The sequence below is a fragment of the Choloepus didactylus genome, chromosome 3, assembly GCF_015220235.1.
Source record: "Choloepus didactylus isolate mChoDid1 chromosome 3, mChoDid1.pri, whole genome shotgun sequence".
Lineage (NCBI taxonomy): Eukaryota > Metazoa > Chordata > Mammalia > Pilosa > Megalonychidae > Choloepus > Choloepus didactylus.
In genome coordinates this window covers 65,974,748-66,000,392 of record NC_051309.1, presented here as the reverse complement: position 1 = coordinate 66,000,392, position 25,645 = coordinate 65,974,748, and the positions used below count along the sequence as shown (strand labels likewise).

The 25,645-nt window shown below is 37.6% G+C and overlaps 1 pseudogene; it reads left to right on the top strand.

Annotated features, from left to right (window-relative positions):
- The window catches only part of LOC119530276, a 28,914-nt pseudogene extending 3,797 nt beyond the window's left edge, over positions 1-25,117 (top strand).
- The last annotated feature ends 528 nt before the right edge of the window (positions 25,118-25,645 follow it).

Sequence of the window (25,645 nt, the reverse complement as noted above, 5' to 3'; positions counted from 1 at the left end):
CACCTCTTGAATTTGCTGCCCATTGACATCAGCCCGGCAGCTGGGTTCTGATCCAGTCATGGAGAGAATCCAAACTTCAACAAATCTGGGAGGGACCCTATCAAGTCTTGCTGATGACTGAGATGGCAGTCTGAACAGCAGAAAGAGGCTGGACTCATTACACATGAGTAAAGGGACCAGTGCCTGAACCAGACGGTAAGTATCCAGCAACTCAACCTGAATCCTGGAGAGTGAATCCCACCTCAGATCCCCTAAGGATCACTCTAAAAAGGCAATAGTTGAAAGAACATACTAGGAGGGAGGAAGGGCTGGATTAAGCCCTGTGTTTTCATTGTGCTCTGTGTATAGCTTAATGATAAAATTGTACTGATCATAATGTTCCATAAACAAGGAGTAACAGGTTCTGCTAAGCTGGTTATAAGTGTAGTCAAAAGCTTAGAGTCCTAAACTGTACAATTTGACATTTATCAAGTAATTAGCTGTAAAAATCTAAAACATCAGTGACAACTGAGGGAGGAGTGTAAGTATTTATGTAAGCAGACTGTTCAAATAGAGAGCAAGATTGTTGGGGTGGAACATTTGAGAGTATAACTTATGAGTCACCTGACCCCTGTTATTCTTGGAACACTGTTTGGTGGACAACAAAGTATAAAGGATGGGTCTCACCCAGGTTGGAGGGAAAACCACTAAGGGAAACTTGGCTGGAGTCTAACTCTCCAGTTCAAATTGACCCCAAGGTCATTAGAATACTTAAGGCCAAAGACTTAAAGCAGACCATAGAAATAGAGACAGGTTATGGAAATGTAAATGCCTGAGTAGAATGGGTCAAATATACCATTCAGAGTCTAAACAGAAGCAACTGTTATGCTTGTGCAACCAAACAACCCACTGCTCAGATTGTGCCCTTCCGTTTACAATATTGACCGAAAGAATCAAATATTAATGAATAAACTCAATCAAGGACATAAAAGACCTAGATACAGAAAACTACAAAACGTTCTAAAAGAAATCATGAAAACCTAAATAAATGGAAGAACATACCATGAACATGGATTGGATGACTAAATATATTTTAAGATGGCCATTCTACTGAAGTTGATTTATAGATTCAATGCAAGACCAGTTCACATCCCAACAACTTACTTTGCAGAAATAGGAAAACCTAAAATAAAATTCATTTGGAAAGGCAGGGTGCCCCAAATGGCTAAAAATATCTTGAGGAAGAAAAACATATTGGAAGTTCTCACCTTACCTGACTTTAAGGCATACGAAAAAGGCTACAGAGGTCAAAACAACATGGTACTGGTATAAAGATAAATACACTGACCAATGCAATTGAATTGAGTATTCAGAAAGAGGCACTTTCATCTATGCACAATTGATCTTTAAAGCATATTACAAAGTTACAGTGGTCAAAATAGCATGGTGCTGGCATAAATATAGATATACTGACCAATGGAATTGAATTGAGTGTTCAGAAGTGGACCCTATAATCTGTGGAGAATTGATCTTTGATAAGGTGGTCAAGTCAACTCAACTGGAATGGAGCAGCCTCTTCAACAACTGGTGCTTGGAGAACATGATATCCATATCAAAAGAATGAAAGAGGAATCCTATCTCATACCTTTTACAAAAATTAACTCAAAATGGATCAAAGACCTAAACATTAAAGCTAAGTCCATAAAACTTTTAGAAGAAAATGTAGGAAAATACCTTGAACATCTTGTGATAGGGAGGTGGTTTTCTAGTCCTTACACCCAAAGCATGAGCTATGAAAGAACAAATAGACAAGTTGGATTGCCTCAAAATTTAACACTTTTGGGAATCAAAGTACTTTGTCAGGAAAGTAAAAAAGGCAGACTACACAATGGGTGACAATATTTGGAAACTGCCTATCAAATAAAGGTTTAATGTATGGAATATATAAAGAGATCATACAACTCAAGAATGAAAAGACAAAGGATCCAATTTAAAAAATGGGCAATAAACATGGACAGACATTTTTCCCAAGAGGACATAAAAATGGATCATATGAAAGGATGCTTAACTTCACTTGCTACTGGGGAAATGCAAATCAAAACCACAATGAGATATCTCCTCATAGTTAATAGAATGGCCATTACAAAAAAACAAAACAAAAAAGAGAGAAAACTGCAGGTGCTGGAGAGGATGTGAAGAATGAGGTACACTTTTTCACTGTTGGTAGGAATGTAAAATGGTGCAACTACTTGGGAAGGCAGTTTGGTGGTTCCTTAAGAAGTTAAGTATAAAATTGCCATATGATCCAGCAACCCCATTTCTAAGCATATACTTAGAGGAACTGAAGATTAGGACCTGAACAGACATTTGCACACTGACATTTATAGTGGCATTATTCATTATTGCCAAGAAATGGAAACAACCCAAATGTCCATCTATGGATGAATGGATAACAAACTATCATATATACATATGATGGAACATTATGCAGCTGTAAGACAGAATAAAATTATGATGCATATAACAATGTGGATGACCTATAAGGACATGTTCAGTGAAATTAGCCAGAAACAAAAAGACAAATTCTGTATGATCTCACTAATGTGAATTAATTGTAATGAGCAAACTCGAGAGCTAAAGTTAAGGTCACAGGTTATCAGGAGCTAGAAAAGAGAGTGAAGATTGGGCATTTGATGCTGAAGGAGTACAGAATATTCAACAAGATTGATTGTAAAGATCCAGAAATGGATAGCACAATACTATCTGATGGTAGCACAATTCTGTAAGTATAATAAACAAAACTCTGAGTATAGTTGAAAGAGGAAGACTAGGTACATTATGACACAGAAGGAAAGATAGAGGATAAAAGCTACTGGAACTGTATAACTTAGTGAAACCTAGAGTGGACATTGATGGTGATTAAATGTAAAAATATAAGAAAGTTTTTACATGAGCAAGAACAAATGAATGCCACCATTACAAGGTGTTGAAAATGGGATGGTATCCAGAAAAAACACAATAAATGCAAAGTAGGGGCTATAGTTAACAGTAAGGAACAGTGTAATAGTTTTCCACAAATCGTAACAAAGGTAATATACCAAAGTTAAATGTCAATAAGGGGCAAATATAATGGAGGGGTACGGGATTTTGTTGTGGTGGTTGTCTCTCCTTTTTATTTTTTTTATTAATCTTTATTTTTATTTTATTTTTTCCTCTTCTTTGTGTAAGAAATGGAATTTTTCATACAGATTGTGGTGGTGAATGCATAACTATTTGATTATACCAGGAGCCATTGATAGTTCACTTAGGATGGATTATATGGTGTGTGAATAAAGCTGTTTAAAAATATACAGAAAGATACAAGCGCTGGAGAAAATGTGGAGAGAGATATACCTATTTACTGTTGGTAGGGAAGTAGGATGGTGCAGGCCCTCTGGAGAACAGTGTGGTGGTTCCACAGGAGTCTGGGTGTAGGACTGCCATATTATCCTGCAACTCCCTTATGTGGTGCATACTTGAAAGAACTGAAAACAGGGACACAAATGGACATTTGCGTGCTAATGTATATGGCAGCATTATTCATGATTTGCAATGGATGGAGGTGGCCTCAGTGTACAGCAATGGATAAACAGAGGGGCAAACTCTGATGTATACATGCAATGGGATACTGAACAGCTGCAAGAAGTAATGAAGTTGTGTGCCATGCAACTAGATGAATGAATCTTGAGGACATTTCATTGAATGAAATAAGCCAAAAACAAAGGGACAATATTGTAAGCCCTCACTAGTATAAACTAACGATAATGTGCAAATGCTGAGAATTGAATTTGAGATCATAGGTTATCTGGGGATAAAATGGGGACAGAGATTGGGCAGTCAATGACTAAGGAGTACAGAATGTTCAATAAGACTTATTGTAAGACTTTCTAGATGTAAGCTCTTTCAGCAGTCATATCTTTTCCTGAGTTTTAACTAAATTCTGAGATGCGTTCTTTGTGTGTAATCTGGTAGTTCCCTGGAAATTTGGGTATCTGTTTGACACCTGAGACTCAGAGAGAGTTTTGAACTTCTGAATGTAGGAGAATGGGATGTTTTGGGTATTCTTTTATATTTTATTTTTATTTTTTATTTTTATTATTTTGGGGAAGTAATGAAAATGTTCTAATTTTGATTGTGGTGATGAATGCACAACTATATAATGATACTTTGAGCCACTGATTGTATACTTTGGATGGATTATACGGCATGTGAATATATTTCAATGAAATTCCATTTAAAAAGAATTTAAAAGTATGGTATATTGGTTGATTTGACAAAATAGCAAAAGAAGCTTGCCTCTCCTTGCTACATCCAAACTTAATAATTTCATATTCATCCTAGCTAAGGAGCCATTACACAAAGCAATGTCTTTTTTTTTTTTATTGATAATAAATTTTATTTTGAAATAAGTTCAGTCTTACAGGAACAGTTGTAAAAACAGTACAAACCCCCTACATAGAATTCCATCATACCCTGACCCCCCCCCGATACCCTGATCCATCACCTTTAAGATCCTGTCACCCACTCTTTCTTTCCCTCCCTCTCTCCCTCCCTCCCTCCCTCCCTCCCTCCCTCCCTAACACCCATCATCTATTGCTCTGTCTTCTGAACATATGGGAGCAAGCTGCACATATCTTTGAATAGGCAATATAATTCACATATACCTTTCCCATGGACAAGAACATTATTTTATGCAATCTCATTAAACACAGCTAAGAAGTTCAAGAAATTCAGCGTTGATATAAAGCTTACATTCTATATTTCCTTTTTTTTTTTCTTGTGTCCCAGCTGTGTCCCTTTGAGCCTCCTTTCCTCCGGCCTCAGATCCTGTCCAGGATCATCCTTGGCATTTAATTGTCATCTATTTAGACTGTCTTATTTTTTTTTTCAATTGTGGAAAGATATATATAACCTAAATCTTCCTATTCCACCCCTCCCTAGCATTCCCTTAGTGAGATTAATCACATTTAGAATATTGCAATGCTATCACCTTCCGACCATCCATTTCTAGAAGTTTCCCTTCACCCCAAACCAAAACCCCTACTCTCATTTCTTAACTCCCCATTGCCCCTTCCCTCACTTCTTGGAACCCCTACTCTACTTGTCATCTCTTTGGTCATATTCTTTGATACTTTCTTTGTGTTTACCATGGGGCTTAAATTTAACCTCTTAAATCTATAAGAATCTTGTTTTTCTTTGAAACCAACTTAACTTCAATAGGACAAGTAAACTGTGTTCCTATACTCCTCCATTCCCCCACCTTTATGTAGTTCTTGTCAAGAATTACATATTTTACATTGAGTCCAAAACCACCAATTTATCATTACAGTTTATGTATTTTAGATCCTGTAGGAAGTAAACAGTGGAGTTATAAATCAACAATACAGTAGTATTGGTCTTTATATCTACCATGTGATCTTTACTGGAAATCTTTATTTCTTCATGTGGTTTCAGTCAATTGTTTAGTGTCCCTTCCTTTCAGCCTGCTTAGGACTGATCTACTGGTGATGAAGTTCCTCAGCTTTTGATTGTCAGGGAATGTTTTCATCTCCCCCTCATTTTTATCTTTCAGGTGTTTGTGAATTCTCCAAGTCTCTGATGGTTATTGACTTCTATTTGTATTCCATTGTGGGCAGACAATGTTCTTTGAACAAATTCATTTTTATATTTTCTATTTTATTGAGGCTTGTTTTTATGTCCCCGCATACAGTCCGTTCTGGAGAAAGATCTGTGATCACTAGTGAAGAACGTGTGTCCCAGTGACCTGGGATGTAATATTCTATACATGTCTGTTAAAAGTCTCTATATCTCTCTTTCATTTCTTTGTTTCTCTGTCAGTAGGGCTCGCTTTAGTATCTGAAGTAGGGCAGGTCTTTTATTAGCAAACTCTCTCAGCATTTGTTTGTCTGTGAAAAATTTAAGCTCTCCCTCAAATTTGAAGGAGAGTTTTGTTGGATAAAGTATTCTTGGTTGGAAATTTTCCTCTCTCAGAATTTTAAATATGTCATGCCACTGCCTTCTGACCTCCATGGTGGCCGCTGAGTAGTCATTATTTAGTCTTATGTTGTTTCCTTTGTATGTGGTGAATTTCTTTTCTCTTGCTGCTTTCAGAACTTGCTCCTTCTCTTCAGTATTTGAGTGTCTGATCAGAATATGTCTTGGAGTGGGTTTTTTTGAGTTTATTCTATTTGGAGTTCGCTGGGCATTTATGCTTTGTGTATTTATATTGTGTAGAAGGTTTGGGAAGTTTTCCCCAACAATTTCTTTGAATACTCTTTCTAGACCTTTACCCTTCTCTTCCCTTTCTGGGACACCAATGAGTCTTAAATTTAGATGTTTTATTTTATCTGTTATATCCCTGAGATCCATTTCGATTTTTTCAATTTTTTTCCCCATTCTTTCTTTTGTTCTTTCATTTTCTGTTCTGTGCTCCTCGAGGAGGTTGAGTTGTTGTTCAACTTCCTCTAATCTTGTATTATGACTATCCAGAGTCTTTTTAATTTAGCCTACAGTTTCTTTAATTTCCATAAGATCTTCTATTTTTTATTTACTCTTGCAATATCTTCTTTATGCTCTTCTAGGGTCTTCTTTATGTCTTTCATATTCTGTGCCATGCTCTTCTTCAAGTCTTTTATATCCCGTGCCATGCTCTCATTGCCTGTCTGTAGTTCTTTGATTAATTCTGCCAGAAACTGTGTGTCTGCAGATCTTTTGTTTTGAGTGTTTGGTTTCAGGTTCTCCATGTCATCTGGTTTTATCATATGCTTTAAGATTTTCTGTTGTTTTTGGCCTCGTGGCATTTGCTTTACTTGATCTTTAATTTGTTAGAATTGCAGTTTGGTGACATACACTTTCTCTAACTAACCAGCAGATGGCATCTGTGTCACTTATTCCCCTCAAGTCAGTTCTCCCCAACTTTGTGTTATGTGGGGATCTGACTCTTTTGGGGTCCAATTGGTGCACTTAATTTGGGTGTGTTGTCAGTGCTGTCTGCCCTCAATGAGAGGCATGTGCCTGAGTGGCTAGGGAGGAAGGGCAGGTTTAACAATCAAACCTCCCAGGTATTCCCAGAGATTTAAGGCTGTTCTCTGCCACTGACACAAAAGTCCTTGGTATTGGCGTAGGTTCCCTGGGAGTTCTGAGTGGTTCCTCCCTCCTTGCTATGCTTTTCCAGGACCTCTGTTGAGTGGGGGAGGGCCGTGCCACGTCACAAGTGAGCGCTGGCCTTCAGGGAAGCCCTGGGTCACTGGGCTGTGTAGGGGCATTCCCAGCCCACTTCAAAGATGGTTGAATGGGACCCGTTAACTTTCCCCTTTCTGCACAGCTCCTCTCTCCCAGCTCTGGGACAATCAGCCGTGGCTGTATTCAAGGTCACTGTCCACAGCCAATATTGTGTCATGTGAGCAGTGCTGTGGGAAAGACTCCCTGTCAGGCTGGGTTTCTTGTCTCAGTTCTGTGCTGTGTGTTTGGCCCCGGGCAGGAGCAGCCCTGCCCACTGGGGTGACGGCCACGAGGCTGGGCCTCTCGGCTTGGCTCTGTGCTGTGTGCTCGGACCCAGGCAGGAGCAGCCCTGCCTGCTGGGGTGATGGCCACGAGGCTGGGCTTCTCCCCTTTGTTTCCCTGGACCCGAGACAATCTGCAGTGGGTGTGGGAAGGGGTATCCTCCACCCCAGACACCGAGGCGTTAGTCCAGACCTCTCCCATCTTATCTGCAGCTGTTCCCAGGCTTCTCTCTTTAAAAAAAAAAAAAAAAAATGCCAGCCCAGCATCTCCCCCCACCGCAGCATGGCTGACGGATCAGCCTACTCACTCACTCGTTTCAGAATGCAGACTCCTGGTTTCACCAAACACACATTCCCTGTGGCATTAGCAGAACTTTTCCAGCTCGTGCTACTTTAGAAGTGGTGTTCTGGGTCCTTTCTGGTTTTTTATCTAGTGTTTTCCATGGAGGTGTTTTTTTCTCTGTCTCACCTAGTCACCATCTTAGATTCCACCAGCAATGCCTTTTTAATGCTTTTTTTCTTCCCTGCCTGATGCCTCAACTTTTTCTTTCTGCAAAAGTACCTTTTAAAGTGTACAATTTGATGGTTTATAATATATTCACAGAGTTTTACAATCTGTTTTAGAACATTTGGATCAGCCCCAAAAGAAACCCTGTATCCATTAGAAGGCCCTGATGACTGTTAATCTAATTTCTGTCTATATGAATTTGCTGACTTGGGATATTTCATTAAAATGGAAAGATAATATTTTGTATTTTGTGACAGTTGTTTTCACTTAGTGTAATGTTGTCATGTTCATTTATTCATGTCCACATGAATGAACTTTTTTTGTCTTTATATTGCCAAATAATATTGCATTGGATAGATATAACATTTTTTTCCCATTCATCAGTTAGTGAATATTTGAATTGCTACCTTTTTTGGCTGCTATGAATAATGTTGCCATGAATACCCATATATGAGTTTTTGTTTGGATGTACATTTTCATTTTTACTGGTTAGATACCAAGAAGTGAATTGGCAGGTCATTGGTAACTCTATATTTAGCATTTTAAGGAACTCCCAAAATGTTTTCCAAAGTAGTTGTACCATTTTACAATACTTCCTGCAATGCATGAGTGTTCTCCACAACCTCTGCAGTACTTTTTCTTGTTTGTCTTTTTATTTTAGCTGTCCTAATGGGTATGAAGTTGCATCAAATTGTTGTTTTGATTTGCATTTCCTTAATGAATGGATTCTAGGAATCTTTTCATATGTTTATTGAACATAATTATGTATATTGGAGAAATCTCTATTCAAATCCCTTGTCTTTTAAAAAATGGCTGTCTTTTTGCTTTTGAGTTGTGATAGTTCTGTGATATATTCTAGGTAAATATTCTATACCAGATATATGGTTTCCAAGTATTTTCTCTCAGTCTTTGTGTTTTCATTTTATTTATGATGTCCCTTGGAGAACAAATGTTTTTAATTTTGATGAAGTACAATTTATTTTCTCTTTTGTTACTTGTGCTTTTGTTGTCATAACTAAACACCATTGTGTAAGCCAAGGCCACTGGTATTTGCTCCTGTATTTTGTAAGTGCTACATAGTTTTAGTACTTAGATTTAGAATTATGACACATTTTGAGTTAATTTTTGAATATGATATGAAGTAAGGAAACAAATTATTTACAGTAAGGATGTACAGTTTTTCAAGCAATGTGCATAGAAATAACTATTTCCCCCCACTAAATTATCTCAACATACTTGTCAAAATCAATTGATTATAAAAGTAAAGATTTATTTCTGGACTATCAATCTGTTCCATTGAGCTATATGTCTATTTTTATGCCAATATCACACTGTCTTGAAAGCTATAGCTTTCTAAGTTTTAACATTGGGAAATGTGAGTCATTGAACTTTGCTCTTATTTCTCAAGATTATTTTATCTTTTCTCCTTACCTTACATATCTATATTAATTTCAGGATTGTATTATCAGTTTCTGCAAATAAATAAATAAATAAAAAGAGAGGTGTCTGTGATTTTCATAGAATTGAGTTCAATATGCAGATCAATTTGTGTAGTTTTGCCATCTTAACAACACTAAGTCTTTCAGTATGTGAAATAAGGGTTTCTTTCCTTTATTTAGGCCTTCTTTATGTCTTTCAACAATGTTTTATAATTTTCAGTGTATGAGTGTTGCATTTAGTTAAATATATGCCTAAATATTTCTCTCTTTTTTTGCTATTTTAATGTAATTGTTCCCTTAATTTCATTTTGGATTATTCATTGCAAGTATATAGAAATATAATTAATTTTGCATATTGATATTTATGTTCTTTAAACTTTCTGAACTCATTTATTGGTTTTAATAATATGATTTTTGTTTTGCATGTGTGAATTCCTTAGAGTTTTCAATATGTACAATTAGGTCATCTATGAATAGAGATAGCTTTACTCCTTCCTTTCTAGTCTTGATGAATTTTATTTCTTTTTAAACCTAATTGCCATGTCTGCAACCCCCAATTTAATTTTGAATGCAATGGCCAAGAGTAGGCATTCTTGTCTGGTTCCTGATTTTATCAGGGAAGTGTTTTGTCTTTCCCCATTAAGAATGACCATGGGTTTTGTTTTAGTTTTTATTCTGCAGTTATGCTTTATAGAGTATATACAGGAGTTCCTTCTATTCCTAGGTTATTGAGTGTCTTATCAAGAAAAAGTTTTGGATGATATCAAATATTTTTCTCTGTCTACTAAGATGAATTTTTCCCCTTAAATCTATTAATATGTTGCATTATATTAATTGATTACCAGATGTTAAGCTAACTGTGTTCCTGGATAAAAGCCATTTGGGGCAGAAGAACCTAAGATGGCAGTTAGGTGAGACAGGACAAAAAGACACCTCTATGAAAAATACTAGATAAAAACCAGAAAGTGACCCAGAACACCAGTTCCAGTGATGCACCAGCCAGACAAGGTCTGATAAATCCAGAGGGACCATGCATTTGGTGAAACCAGGAGTCTGCATTCTGAAATGAGTGAGTGAGCCAGCTGAAAGTCTGGCAGTCATGCTGTGGTGTGGGGAAACTGTGGGTTGGCATTTGGAGACAGACTAGTTCTTAAAAAAAAAACAAAAAACAAAAAAAAAAAACGGGTGTGGCTGTGGATACAGTGGCGAGAACTGCACAGTGAAGCATGGCAGGAATGGGCTGTGCCAATGCCTCAATATCTGACACGGAAGATAGCCCTTCCCACACCCACTGCTAACATTCTTGGAGCCAGGAGGGCAGAGAGGAGCCAAAAGGAGAAAGAAACTGTGCCCCTTGCAGCCATCTTCCCAGCAGGCTGGGGATGCTCTTGCCTGGGGACAGAGCCACAGCCCAGAGCTGTGCCAAGGGTCCCAGTGTGATGGGGAGTGTTTCCTACAGCACCATGCACACATGCCACAATATCAGCTGTGGACAGTGGCCTTTAGTGCACCCACAGTTAATTGTCCCAGACCTGGGAAGTCGCAGCTATGTGAAAAGGGGAAAATTAACATGCCATATTCAACCATCTTTACAACAGGTTGGGAATGCTCCTACATGGCCTGGTGGCCCAGGGCTTCCCTGGAGGGCTGGAATGCACTTGTGACATGGTACAGCCTTCCCTCAGCAGAGGTCCTGGAAGAGCATGGCTGAGAAGAGGGACCCACTTGGAAATCCCAGGAACTCTATGCCAATACCAAGGACTTGTGGGTCAGCAGCAGAGACAATCTGTGGCAACACTGAAATGAAGGCTTAGACTCTTGCAACAGCCTTAAATCTCCAGGAACACCTGGGAGGCTTTATTATTAAAGCTGCCCTGCCTCCCTAACCACTCAGACACATGCCCCTCATTCAGGGAGGACAGCACCAACAACACACCCAAACTTGGTTCACCAATTGAACCCCACAAGAATCAGAACCCCACACACCACAAAGGCAAAGTTGAGGAGAACTGACTTGAGGGGAATAGGCGACTCACGGATGCCATCTGCTGGTTAGTTAGAGAAAGTGTATGCCACCAAGCTGTATATCTTATAAATTAGAGATTGGTGTTTTTCATATTCTGAAAGAACCTATCAAGTAAAGCAAATGCCAAGAGGTCAAAAACAACAGAAAATTTTAAAGCAAATGTTAAAACCAGATGATATGGAGAGCCCAAACCCAAACACCCAAATCAAAAGACCAGAGGAGACACAGTACTTGGAGCAATTAATCAAAGAACTAAAGAAAAACAATGAGATGATGGCACAGGAGATAAAGGACATGAAGAAGAGTATGGCACAGGATGTAAAGGACATGAAGAAGACCCTAGAAGAGCATAAATAAGAACTTGCAAGAGTAAACAAAAAATACATGATCTTATGGAAATAAAAGAAACTGTTGACCAAATTAAAAAGATTCTGGATACTCATAGTACAAGACTAGAGGAAGCTGAACAATGACTAAGCATCCTCAAGGACCACAGAATGGAAAATAAAAGAACAGAAGAAAGAATGGGAAAAAAATTGAAACAATAAAAATGGATCTCAGGGATATAATAGATAAAATAGAACATCCAAATTTAAGACTCATTGGTGTCCCAGAAAGGGAAGAGAAGGGTAAAGGTCTAGAAAGAGTATTCAAAGAAATTGTTGGGGAAAACTTCCCAAACCTTCTACACAATATAAATACACAAAGCATATATGCCCAGCGAACTCCAAATAGAATAAATCCAAATAAACTTACTCCAAGACAGATCCTGATCAGACTGTCAAATACTGAAGAGAAGAAGAGAGTTCTGAAAGCAGCAAGAGAAAAGCACTTCACCACATACAAAGGAAACAACATAAGACTAAGTAGTTACTACTCAGCAGCCACCATGAATATGAGAAGGCAGTGGCATGACATATTTAAAAGTCTGAGTGAGAAAAATTCCAACCAAGAATACTTTATCCATCAAAACTCTCCTTCAAATTTGAGGGAGAGTTTAAATTTTTCACAGACAAACAAATGCTGAGAGATTTTGCTAATAAAAGACCTGCCATACTTCAGATAGTAAAGGGAGCCATACTGATAGAGAAACAAAGAAAAGACAGAGAGATATAGAGAAATTTAACAGACATATATAGAACATTATATCCCAAATCACCAGGACACACATTCTTCTCTAGTGATAACAGATCTTTCTCCAGAATAGCCCATAGGCTGGGATATAAAACAAGCCTCAATAAATTCAAAAAATATTGAATTTATTCAAAGCACATTCTCTGACCACAATGGAATACAAATAGAAGTCAATAATCATCAGAGACTTAGAAAATTCACAAGGACCTGGAGGTTAAAAATGAGGGGGAGAGGAAAACATTCCCGAATAACCAAAAGCTGAGGGGCTGTATCACCAGTAGATCAGCCCCATAAGAAATGCTAAAGGGAATTGTGCAGGATGAAAGGAAGGGACACTAAACTTCATGAAACTACATGAAGAAATAAAGATTTCCAGTAAAGATCACATGGTAAATATAAATACCAATACTACTGTATTTTTTATTTGTAACTCCACTATTTACTTCCTACAGGATCTAAAATACATGAACTGTAATGATAAATCAGTGGTTTTGGACTCAATGTAAAATATGTAATTTTTGACAAGAACTACATAAAGGTGGGGGAATGGAGGAGTATAGGATCATAGCTTATGTGTCCTATTGAAGTTAAGTTGGTACCAAAGAAAAACAAGATTGTTATTAGATTTAAGAGGTTAAATTTAATCCCCACAGTAAACACAAATAAAGTATCAGAAAATATGACCATAGAGATGAAAAGTAGAGTATGGGTTACTAGAAGTGGGGGAAGGGACAATGGGGAGTTAAGAAATGAGTGTAGGGTTTCTGTTTGGGGTGAAGGGAAATTTCTTTTAATGGATGGTGGGAAGGGGATGGCATTGCAGCATTCTAAATGTGATTAATCCCACTAATGGAATGCTAGGGAGGGGTTGGAATGGGAAGATTTAGGCTGTATATATGTATCCACAATTAAAAAAAAAAAAAAAAGACAGTCTAAATAGATAATGACAATTAAATGCCAAGGATGATCCTGGATGGGATCTGAGGATGGAGGAGAGGAGGCTCAAAGGGACACAGTTGGGATACAAAAAAAAAGGAAATATAGAATGTAAGTTTTGTATCAATGTTGAATTTCTTGCACTTCTTAGCTGCGTTTAATGGGATTGCATAAAAGAATGTTCTTGTTTATGGGAAATGCATACATGAATTATATTGTTCAAGGATGTGTGCAGCTCACTCTCATATGTTCAGAAGACAGAGCAATAGATGATGGATGATAGGGAAGGAGGGAAAGAAAGAAATGGTGGTGTGACAGGATGTTAAAGTTGGTGGATCAGGGTATCGGGGGAGGGGGGAAGGGGTATGCTAGAGTTCTGTGTATGGCGTTTGTATTGTTTTTGCAACTGTTCCTGTCAGTTTGAATTTATTTCAAAATAAAATTAAGAAAAAGAAAAAAACCAGTTGGTCATGGTGCATAATTTGTTTTATATGCTGCTGGATTCTATTTGCTAGCATTGAGAGTTCTTGTGTCAATATTCTTAAAGGATATTAATTTATAATTTTCTCATGTTTTATCTTTGGTTTTGGCATCAAAGTGACTCTGATGCCAGAGTCATAAAATGAGTTAGAAATTGTTCCCTCCTGTTATATTTTTTGGAAAATTTATGAAGGATTAGTGTTAATTCTTCTTTAAATGCTTGGTAGAAGTATGTTGTAAAGCATCAAGTCCTGAGCTTTTCTTTGGGGAAAGTTTTTGATTACTAACTCAATCTATCTCTTGTCTTGGCATAGGTGTAGACAGAATTCTTTGTTTTTGAATCAGTTTTGATAGAGTATATTTTTCTAGGATTTTTTTCTTCATTTCACCTAGATAATATAATTTGTTTCCATATAGTTATTCATAGTATTCTTTTCTAATTTATTTTTATTTCTGTCAGGTCATTAGTGATATTCCTATTTCATCCATGATTTAATTAATTTGAGCCTTCTCTCTTTTTTCCTGGATAATTTGACAAACATCTGTCAATATATTGATCTTTTCAAAGAATCAACTTTCATTTTCATTGATTATCTCTGTTGTTTTCTATTTTCTTTCTTTTATTTTTGTTATAATCTTTATTGTTTCTTCTGCTAGGTTTGAGTTTAGTTTTCTCTTCTCTCTCTAGTTACTTAAGGTGGAAGTCTAAGCTCTTGGTCTGAGTTCTTTTTATTTTTTAATATGGGTATATACAGGTGTAAATTATCCTCTAGCAAAGTAAAAATTATTTTCATTGTTTGGAGAACACACTTTGTATGACTTCAATTCTTTTACATTTATCAATCCTTATTTTATGACCTAGCAAATGGTCAATACTGGAAAATATTTTATTGTGCAATTGAGAAGAATATTATCTTCTGATGTTGTTGGATGGAGTGTTCTATAGAAGTCTGTTATGTCTCATTAGTCTACAATTTTGTCCAAGTCTTCTATTTCATTACTGATAGTGAACTCTCCACTTATTATGGTTCAATTATTTCTTCTTTTTATTATTAATATTTATTTGTTTATTTTGGGATCTGTTTTTATGTGCATAGGATTACAATGTTATATATTCCTGATGGAGCTAAACTTTCAATGTTGTAAGTTGTCCCTCTTTATCTCTAACAATATTTTTACTTTAAAGCATCTTTATGATACTAGTGGAGCTTCTTTAGCTCTCTTACAGTTGCCATGCAAAGTGGTGTAATCTTTTATGGATTACTTCAACCTAGTTGGATCTTTGAAACTAAAATTTGTCTCCTATTAGACTGCATATAGTTGGATCTTGCCTTTTTTTAGGCAGCCAAAATCTCTGACTTCTGATTGGAGTGTTTAATCCATTAATAGTTAATGCAATTGATGATATGCTAGGATTTCTGTCTGCTATTGCCATTTGGCATATATGTCTTATATGATTTATGCTCCTCAATGCCTTTAATATTGCCTTATTTTGTGTTAGATATTTTTCTGTGTAGCACATTCAAAAAGTAATTTCCTACTATTTACCCTGGGAATTAAAATTTACATCTTACCTTAAAACAATCTGGTTAAGATTCATAACAACTTAATTTCAATATTGCACAAAAACTTGTTTCCAACATAGCTTCATTCCCTTCACTCCACTTTGTGCTGTAATCAAGTTATCATACAAATTACATCTTTATACATTATAATTCCATTTATTATTATTAATTTGTACAGCTTTCTTTTAAATCAAATAGGAAAAAAAGAGTTGAAAACAAAATTATATTTATACTGTCTTTTTAATGTATCTATATATTTGCATTTACTGACGAGCTTTTTATTCTTCATACTGATTCAGGTTACTTTGTATTGTCTTTTAATTTCAGCATTAAAGACTCCCTTTAGTGATATTTTTACAGTATTCTTGCTAATGATTAAATATCTCAGATTTAGTTTGTCTAATTTTGTCAATTTAGTCTTCATTTTTTAAGGCAAGTTTTGCTGAAAATAAGATTCTTGATTGACAATCTTTCTCCTACCATCTTGAAAGTGTCTTCCCATTATCTTCTGGCCTCCCTGGTTTCTGATGATAAGTCAGCTGTTATTCTTATTGAGAATCTCTTGCATTTTAAATGAATTATTCTTCTCTTTCAGTGTCCAAGATTCTCTCTTTGTCTGGTATTGTATGATGTTGGCAAGTGTGGATCTCTTTGAGTTCACTCTACTTGGAATTTGTTGAGCTCTTTGGAAGTGTAGATTAATTTTATATCAAATCTGGAGAGCTTTCAGCTATTATTTCTTCAATATTTCTTTCTGCTCCTTTTCCCTCTACCCTTTCCCTCTCTCTTATCATCTGGGACTCCCACTGTATGCTGGTATGCTTAGTGGTACCACAGGTTTTTGAGGCTCTATCGTTTTTCTTCATTATTTTTCTTTCAGAACCTCAGAATGAATATTCTCAATTGACATAACCAAGTTTTTTATTCTCTCAAATCTTCTCTTGAGCCTTTTCATTTCAGCTCTTTACTTTTAAATTTCAGAATTTCTATTTGCTTCTTTTAAAACTTTCTGCCTTTCAATTGCTATCCTTTGTTTGGGGAAACATTATTCTCATATTTAGTTTAATTCTTTGAATGTGGTTTACATTCTTTTTCTTTTCTTAACATAGTCATAATAGCTGATTTGAAGTCTTTTTCTAGTAAGTGCTTCAAATAAGCTTCTGTGGAGACAGCTTATATTGACTGGCTTTCTTTTCATGTTTAAGGACTATATGTTTCTGCTTCTTTGCATACCTCAAAATTTTAGTTGTTGTTATTGAAAATTGTACATTTTGAATAATACACAGGTATACCTCAGAGGTGTTGTAGTTTCAGTTCGAGACAACACAATTAAGTGAATATCAAAATAAAATGAGTCACATGAATTTTTTTAGTTTCCAAGTGCATATTTTTACATTTTACTTTAGTCTATTAAGCATGCAATAGCATTATGTATAGAAAAAAAATAATGTACATACCTTAGTTTAAAATGATTTGTTACTAAAAATGGTGTTAATTATCATCTGAGCTTTCAGCAAATCATAAATTTTTGCTGGTGGAGGGTCTTGCTTCAGTGTTGATGGGTCCTGACTGATCAGGGTGATTGTTCTAGTTTGCTAATGCTGCCGGGGTGCAAAACACCAGAAATGGATTGGCTTTTATAAAGGGGGTTTATGTGGTTACACAGTTACAGACTTAAGGCCGTAAAGTGTCCAAGGTAACACATCAGAAATCAGGTACCTTAACTGGAGGATGGTCAATGGTGTCTGGAAAACCTCCGTTAGCTGGGAAGGCATGTGGCTGGTGTCTGCTCCAAAGTTCTGGTTTCAAAATGGCTTTCTCCCAGGACGTTCCTCTCTAGGCTGCAGTTCCTCAAAAATGTCACTCTCAGTTGCTCTTGGGGCATTTGTCTTCTCTTAGCTTCTCTGGAGCAAAAGTCTGCTTTCAACAGCAATCTTCAAACTGTCTCTCATCTGCAGCTCCTCTCTCAGCTCCTGGGCATTCTTCAAAGTGTCCCTCTTGGCTGTAGCTTCTCTTCAAAATGTCAGTCTCAGCTGCACTGAGTTCCTTCTGTTTGTCAGCTCATTTATATGGTTCCAATGATTTAATTTAGACCCACCCTGAATGGGTGGGTAACACCTCCATGGAAATTATCTAATCAGAGTCATCACCCACAGTTGGGTGGGTTACATCTCCATGGAAACACTCAAAGAATTACAATCCAATCAACACTGATAACATCTGCCCACACAAGATTACATTAATGGTAATGGAATTTTGGGGGACATAATACATTCAACTATCACAGTGATGGTTGCTGAAAGTTGATGTGGCTAAGGAAATTTCTTAAAATATACCAACACTCAGGTTTGTCACACTGATTGATTTTTCCTTTCATGAAAGATTCTCTGCAGCATGCAATGCTGTTTTATAGCATTTTACTCACATAAGTGAAAACGTGCTGTAGCCACAAACCTTCAATCTGTAAAAAAAAAAAAATGCAATATCTGTGAAGTATAATAAAGGAGAATGCAGAAAAACAAATTATTCCCATAATTACTGTAAAAACTCTGGAAATCCTTCTTTCCCCTGCAGTTTGTTTCTATTGTCTGTTTTTATTGTGACTGTTTTTAAATGATTTTCCTGGCTCATTCTGTAAAGTCTATAGTACTTGTAGTATGCAGTCATTGAAGTCTCTGTTCAGCTACACTAGTCATCAGCTAATGATGATACAGAGATTTTCTTAATGCCTTTGGCTAATATGTTTCCTACACTTTGCCAAAGGGCACGATGTGTGTGTATTGAGGAAAGTTTTCAAGGCTCCAGGACTTTACACTCTTCCCTAGCCTTCATTTTTTTGTTGTTGTTGTTGTCTCAGAATCTCAACATCAGAAAAAGATAAGAAATTAGTTCCTTCTCAAGTCTTTTCAGGGTATGTACACCGACTTCACATGCATGTGATCTACATCTGCAGGAATATTTCACAGCTTTTCAAAACTCCTTATCACATCTCATTTTCTTTTTAAGTTCTTTTGCTAGTGTTTTTTTTTCCTAAACTAGTATCACCATCTCACACAAATGCAATATTAAAAATTGCTGTGCTAGTTATTTCTAGCAGATGCCATGGAAATAAGGTTTCTTATTTAATGAACATTGTGTCACGTCAAATAAAGATAATCCTTGTGAGTGGGACTTTTCCAGGATGATGCCAGAAAAGTCAAATAGTAATAGTTCTCTTAGAGTGGGGCTTTTGGGCATGCTCTGAAGTTGTTGGGCCCTTGCAGTGGCTGTAGTTTGCTACTTTTTCAAGGCTAACTGCACATATGGACAGTGGGGAATGGAAATAAGGCAAGTTGACACATGATAAAGTTCTCTGTTTTACTAACAGCCAGCTGTTTTCCTTAAAGAAACCCTTCTAGAATTGTGGGAAAACTTTTTATAACATCCAGAGTTCTGAAAATGTTGATTTTGATTGTTTTCCAGTGTTCTAATTGCTTTTATGCAAGAATGACTCTTCAGGGTCCTACTTCCACCATTACAGAAGTGCTTCTCTGTTCTCCATTTTTAAATATAATCTAAACATTGGTCTATTATCTTAAACATTATGCTAATTATGACTAAGAACTAAATATATTTTTGTTCTTTTAAATATTCTTTTTACTCTGATGGCGAAACTGTCTTTCAATATGTAATTTGAATCAATTTTTTTTAAATAGCCGATTTGTTTGAAATACATTTTTCTCTATTATTTAACAGTATTCAGTTGTCCCGTAGAAAATAAGATACTGCTATTAGAATCAAGTAGCTTATAAGATGTGTTACATGCAGGTAAATAAATAGCTTATATCTGTGCTAAACATAGGGAAGGACAAAAGAAACAAGTATGCATTAAGCACTCATGGGAACATGTGGTCCCAAATATTCATAAGGCCTTAATTCAGCCACTTACTCATAATATCCATTCTTGGCAGCAGATAAAGCAATAGATGCTCAGCAGATCATCTATAAACTACAGTTATTGAACAAGTCCACTTTCTCTGTTTCATCCTTCTGTTTTCTCATTATATCCATTTATTCATGGTTCCCACTTATACAAGGTTTCTATTGCTTTCGCATTGTATCCCCTTTCTGTCTTTTACCTTCCTTCTACAGGAAAACTTTGCTAATTCACTAACCTATACTTTGGTCTTCAACTCAAGAGAAAATATTTAATTGACTCAGTTAATTGCAATCATCCTTATTTAGGTAAAGATTTAGTGCAAAACTTCTCATAGATTGCTGGCTAGACTACAGATATACTACCTTTAGGACAGGGTATTGAAAAATTGATGAAGTTAATTGTATAACACTATACAGAATGTGAATTTCTATACACATTTATATTTGTAGTTTAGACCTGTATTTACAATAAAAAGAATGGGCAATAGAAGCATGGAAAAAAAAGAATACTTCTTAAAACTTTCTAGAGAAAATAATTTCAATGAAAAGTAACTAATTAGGAAAACAATTATCTTCTCCTCTAAGCAATCACAACTTAAGTAACTTTTAAGTGGCTTTGTACAAATTAACATTTGTTTCTTGTTTTTGTTTCTGTGGAATACTGTGTTAGTGTTATACAATTCATGTCTTTTAAGGCAAAGAGCAATATTTTTTGTCTCAGTGTATAATTACTTTTCAGCCAAAACTGAGAAAAATATAAGGAAAAAATACAGTTGAAACTGGAATATTTGATTTGTAAGCAAATAGTATAAACAAGAAGCCAAATTAGCTGCTCAATTATTTTTCTTTAGAGGTTTTTAGAAAGAACATGAATAAAGTCCAAAAATAAAGGTCAATTAGCAATCAATCCTTGCAATATTATTCAATTTATAACAAACTTCACTTTCAGAGAACACATTAGCAAGCAAGAGCAAATGTAGTCAATGACCTAAAAAGAAAAGAAAAGAAAAGAAAACAAAACAAAACAAAAAAAACACTTCCAAGCACAATTCTTTGAGATAAATCTCAATAAAAGTACAGAAATAGAGTGGAAAGAAATAAATGAGAAATTATTAGGGCTATACACCCAATGTCTGTCAAATGGAGTTAAATTAAACTGAACAATCTAGTCAGTAAAAGACTCCTGAGTATAACACAAAATCTTCTATAAAAAAAAATCAAGACTGAGTAAGGTAATATTTTTTTCTTATTTTGTAATCAAAGTACTTCAACTGAATTATACTGAAATACTTTCTACATTATTCCAGAAACAGTAAAGTCCTGTGATTTTTTATGAAAAAGTCTGTGTGTATGCTTTTGTATAAGTGTGTACACAGCATTTTTGGCAAATGGTATTATATTTTAATGCACCTTGGAGGCTTCTGGTTCATAGAATTAAAGAATCTGTGCTTGCCCTTTTCATAAAGTTGATCTTTTAAACTATATCCTATATCATTGTTTCCTTAGAGGGGACACAGATATCAAGGACAATTCAGAAAAATAGTTTCATAGTAATAGATATACCTAAAATGTTGTCATGGAGTAAGTTTTTTTAATGGTGTGTCATGGGAACACACGCTCAGACACAAGAGAAATTTTCAGCAACTGACCATCTTATTCCTACCTAGCATCCAAAAAAGCAGAAGTGATCACATCAAGTCTGGTCTCCTGGGAGGCCAACAGGTTGGGTCAGGGTCAGTGGATGGCAGCTCCATACACCCTGCCTCACATTGGAGAAGAGACAAATATGCGTTACCTGAAGGTGGGGTATTTATATAACCTAGGAAGTAGGATGCCTGCCACTGAGGGTTTTCAACCTGCTAAGCAGCTGGGGCTGCTTGTCCCTGGTTTCTGTGTTTAAGGTCTGGTCAGGCTGCTCCATAAGACCTCACATCTCCCCCAAGCTGTGGAATGAAAGCATGTTGAAACATCTGCACACAATAGAAAAGGAAGTGGAGCAAGTGGTAGGAGAGGGCTGGGAGATGCCTGTTAGGTGTCTCCCTCACTTTCCCAGCAGTCCTCTCTGAAATAACTACTGCTGCACATTAGTTTCTACAACATAAGTCCACCTTCCACCTCAGGCACAAAAGCAGAGAGGGGTTGGGCATGCAAACCCATAGCTCTCAACAAAGATAACCATAAAGATTTGGGACACTAACAGCTGAAGCACGTTAGGAGGGCTTTATTCATATCATTACTCCAAGCAGGGTGATCAGGCCTGTCTGGAGTAATGGTTGCATCCACACCTTCCTACCTTCCCAGAGCTGCCAGCTGAAGAAGTCCCACATAGAATCCATAAACTTTGCAGCCATTGGTATTGCCATTGGATTTTACTCACTTCTTCTTCCACTTCCCCTGAGGTTTTAACCCATGTATAGCAGGGGGTGTTAGTAATAGCACATATGCCTCCTTATTGGGCTAGGAGAAAGTTTCTAGAGAATCATGTGCTCATGCTGTTTATTTTCAGTCAGCACAATAATCATCTGCAGGAAGAGGCAAATCCAGAATCATGGAACTCTCCCCTCCCAAGCAAAGCATGCTTTGTTCAAGTTGACAAATTGCAAAAATGACAGAGGCATTTGCCAGTCTCATTACATCAGAGGTTGTTGCCTCCCAATAGGTCATCCAGGGGTGTGGAGAAAAATAGTGCACAGCCAACAGCTGTGCCATTATCTTTGTCACAGGACTTCGATGAAGAATTTCCTAAAGTTGGTTCAAATGTGAGGCAGGGGAAATCAGTTATTTAAGTGTCAATTTGAACTCAGCAAAGAGGGAAGAGGGAGCAAGGGATCAGATGGCAGAAAAAGAATTTGTTTAGATTCCATGCTGCCACAATGGGCAGGGTCAGCTGGAAAAAGTTATTTTCCTTCTAGGTTGCCACCAGGTCAAATCAATAGAAAACAGTGAGGGGGACAATAACTAGTCTTCACAGGGCGCTGATGGAACCATCTACCATGGGAGACACTTTCTTGGCCTATTTGTAGTAACTTATCTTTTTCCTCTAAGGCCACCCAGTCTTTCTACACTTTGCCCTGAGCTATAACCTTACCTCTTTTCCATTGATCTGTGCACCTTACCCATATCTTCCCACGCACTTCCACCCCTTTCTGATAGATGGGAGTTGTCAGAACTCATTGAAGGTGCCCAGTGACTATCTCTAAGAGGACTGGTGTCCCAACCAGGGGTGGGCATCACCCACTAACTTCCAGTATGCAAGAGTCAGGCCATGAAGTTCCAGCCCCTAGATTTTCATGCCATGTATGCTAAGCAGTTCTAAGCCTGCTTCTGTCAACCCAACCCTCTGTCTGCTGTTCCTAATCTCCCACCATCCTGGGAATCATGTGGAGGGGATAATGTGGTGAAAAGCAGAATGAATCCCTGACAGTGGCTGAAAATGAGAGTCCCAAGTGGTGAGTCCTTGGTCTCCATTTTGGAACCAATCCTCATCTTCATGGGTATAAGGCCTATGTGCAGCAAAGACTAGATTCCTCCCCCATGCTGAGACCCTTCCCTGTGTAGGAAGTGGGATAAGGCCATGTTTCTCTTCTAGGGAACTGCTGAGTTCAGCTTTCAGAGGGCCTGAGTAAGGTGGGTAGACCATCCACAGAGAGAGTTGTCAGGATGTAGACACAAAATTCCTTCTTCAGGTGGCTATTAATTGTTCCACAATGCATGCTGCCTGTGGTGGGGGGTGATGTGGAAGGTCTACATAATTCTGTGAGTCTGGACCCATCACTGAGTGGGTTGTGCAGTGAAGTGGAATCCTTGGTCAGAGGAGATGTAATCTGGGTACACAAACTGGTGGCAGAGCCACTTTTCCAAGGTATCCCATGTGTGTACTGCATCTACATGAATGATGAACTCCAAAGACAAGGCCATAGACTGAATAGTTCTGTTTACCATGTCCAAGGCATAGGACACACCTTAGGATGGTGGGAGAAGGCTGATGTAATCCACTTTCTATGAGCAGCTTAGTGCAGCCTCTCTGGGAATTGCTCCCTAAATGCCCTTTTTGGATTCTGGCTTTAGTGGACATCTCTCATATTGGTAAATGAAAGATTTGGCCTCTTTTAATGGGAGAAGTACTCTGTGTTCCTGAGCCCATATATTCATGATGTCAGGATTTCCATGTCCAGTTCAATGGTGGATGTACCCAGCAGCTGAAGAAGCTGGGGGATATAATTATTTCACAGATGTCATCAAAGGTAAGTTCATTGTCCTCATCCTCTAGGCAGTGATCATCTTCTATCTCTTACCCAAAAGGGTCTCCAGCTTCATAAGGTATGAAAAGCATCCTTTATTGGTTAGGGCATTCTAATGATGTTCATCATGATACAGGCCCTTGCCATACACACAAATATCAGTAACATGGTCCCTTTCCAATCTGCTAATTATTTCCAGAGGTCGCAGCCCCAAATTTGGGAACCTCTGATTTTCCAATTGCTTTCTCTTCATGAACTGGACCAGACTGCTAAGCCATTAGCAAAAGCCCATGAGTCAGTAAATAGGTACTGCCAACCACATTAAAGTCTAAGGTACTTGCCCTATATCATGAGAATGTAGACTGGAATCCCTTTGACCAAGATGCACTGGGAATGCTATGCATGTCCAAAGGGCTAGCATTCAAGATCCAGGCTGATCCCAGTGAGTTCCAGTTCCATGCCTTTATTATCAAAGGAGAGGAGGGTTCTGGGATATTTGGGTTTGCCTTTACATTTTATGAGGAGGTGACTAGCAAGCAAATCTTCAGTGCAATGCAGACCATCTACCAAATGCACAATGCTGACTGTGATGTCTGACATGCTACCCCTGCTAATGACTGAGAGCAGAGTGGCATAGAGGATGTTGAAGGCAATTCTTGCACTAAGCTGCAGTGCTTCAACTCCTAAGACATTAGCCAGAATACTTTCTAAATCTCTAAGTGCTTCTGCCTCATCAAAACCATGTCCTTCATAAAGGCATGTAGAATTGTGCTAGAGCAATTCCACCAGGCAGTCACCACACCTCTGCACCTTGAGATCTAAATATACAATGTACTCTATGTGGTGCCATTCCCACCTCCTGACTGGCCCTTGAAGTTTTCTGGGGTCTATGGGCCAATAACCTGCCAAAGACCAAGCACCAATAAGCCTCCTCTATTCGACATTCCTGTCAAAGAGGTCATCGAACTGCTTTGGGGTGGAGAATGTGTTTCAGCTTATTCCTTGTGCTCTCCTGGAATTTCAAATAATGCTTTATAACACATTACCAGAGACTGATGACTGTGGCAGAGATGATTGTAGTGCTCATGTTTTCTTTCCATTGGAGCATGTCTATGAATCTATACTCCAAGACTCTCCCCTACATTTCTTAGATGCTCCTGTCCCATATCTGATGGGCTTGCATTCCAATGGCTTGGTCAAAGCATTCCAATGGCCTAATCAAAGCTAGAGTTGTCTCAAGAGGCTAATTTCTGTTTTGTGGACATCGACAAAGACTTCATTGAGCTGCCAGAGGACTTACTTCAGTTTCCCAACAAGTTAGAGTTTGGAGTTTGTCCACGAGGTCTCTGAGGTTCTTATGGAATTTCAACAAGCAAATTGAAAACTATACATTCAAGCAAAAGAAGCACAAGAATCATGACCATGGGACTTATAACATAGCTATGTTGTATTGGATAAATAGCTTTACATGGATTCCCAGATAGAACCCACTGAAGGGGTGTTGATTTTATGTAGCCATGTGGCTCATCCATACCATCTGGATGACCCCGCAGACTCCAGGAGCACCCGTCTGAGGCCTCACAAAACATGACAGTTTGCAAGATCTAGCTGAGACCTGAATGGGACTGGCCTCCAAAATGTCCTCCTGACTCTGTGAAATCTCTTAGCCATAGAAATTCTGTTTTATTTAATTTCCCCCTTTTGCTCCAGGTCTTTCTCCTAATGCCTCCTGATTAATTCTTGATAATAATCCCTTGGCACCCGGGAAGCTCATCCTTGGGAGTCGTGACTCACATGAGTGGTGGGAAACGGGTAAGGTAGTAAATTTATTTGCAGAGTTTAGCACAGAGAGAGGCCACAGGGGCAATGGGGAGGTTT